The following is a 1,404-nucleotide window of genomic DNA, read 5'->3' on the forward strand; positions in this document are numbered from 1 at the left end:
GGATCACTACTGTGTGATATCCCTGGAAGTGCTCAAGACCACATTGGGTAGGGCTTGGAGCAATCCAATCTAGTCAAAGGTGTCCCTGCCTCTGGCAGGGGGAGTCAGAACAATATGAGCTTGGAGGTGCCTTCCATCCCAAACCATGCTGTGATTCTAAAGCTGTAATTGAGTTTTGGGGTTTTTTCTCAATCATAAAATAGACCCCACAAAAGTCACTCACCAGAAATGCTGCTTTTCAAGGGCAGGATTTCAGCCAGGCCCGAATAAAACCAAGGGACAATCTCCAAACATTTCCACTGAGAGCTCTCTTGCTGTCACTCCTCTGAGGACCTCCCCAAAGCACTTCAGGGGGTTTCATCAGAATGTCTCAGCTGCAATTTGCTGCTTAGAAGTTGTGAAAGCAAGTGGAAATCTCTGCCAACTCTGAGCCCTGCAGTGGCTGAAAAGAGCAGCCCAACTCTCTGTCTGCATTTCCCATTCTGGAAAAACAACTGCAGGAGCATCTACAAGAACAATTATTTCTGTAGCAGAAGCCCAAGACTCTCAGGAGTAATGAGATCCCAGAGTTTTGTCAGAAATCATCAGTGGACAAGGAGCTTATTTCTTAATAACTCACTCTTACCACTGCACAAAAAAAACCCCAACAAAAATCACACCTGTGCTACAGATGTTATCCCTTAGATACCTGATGAATATAAATTTGAAACAAGAAGTAACACAGGAAATGACTTCAAAAATTTGGAAAGGTTTGTGGTGAATTCCTCTCTTCCTATCAGTAATTTTTACTGCCACAGTGCAAAGCACAGAAGCAACTTTTTAGCTCAAGTCTGAAGTTCTTGTAAGAATTTTTAATAAAATGTGAAGAAGCCTAATGCTGCTTTGAGTGACACCTTCCATAAGTTATGTGGGAATACTTGCTCAGCAGCATGCAAAAATGAGATCTCCAAAAACCCCATTGGTGTTCACCTCTAAAGCATTTAAAAATTGATTTTTAAATATTTTTAATATTTTGTGTGTGTGTGTTATTGTGGCAGCTTGAGCCACATTATAAATCCAAAATCCAACTTCCAGGCTTCCCCCATCCCTTCCCACAATTTATCCCAACACCAAAGAGAAAAACTTTCAGGCCAGAGGCTTCTATAGGGGAAGGGTGAAGCATATATACATTTTATTTACACAAATAAATACTATACAAGCTAAAAGCGATTATATATTTTAATTTTTTTTGTGTGTGTTTGTTATAAACAACATTTTTGTGTGTTATCCTGACCCTATCTTGGGCTGGGAACACCTTGTAACCTTCAACTCTACTTAAGGCAAGGAGTTATCATGGCTACTGGAATAGTTGCTAAACAATTCTTTTTTATTATTATTCTCCCATGAATTTGTGCCTCCAAAGCC

The sequence above is a fragment of the Corapipo altera genome, unplaced genomic scaffold (assembly GCF_003945725.1).
Source record: "Corapipo altera isolate COAL_440 unplaced genomic scaffold, ASM394572v1 61204, whole genome shotgun sequence".
Lineage (NCBI taxonomy): Eukaryota > Metazoa > Chordata > Aves > Passeriformes > Pipridae > Corapipo > Corapipo altera.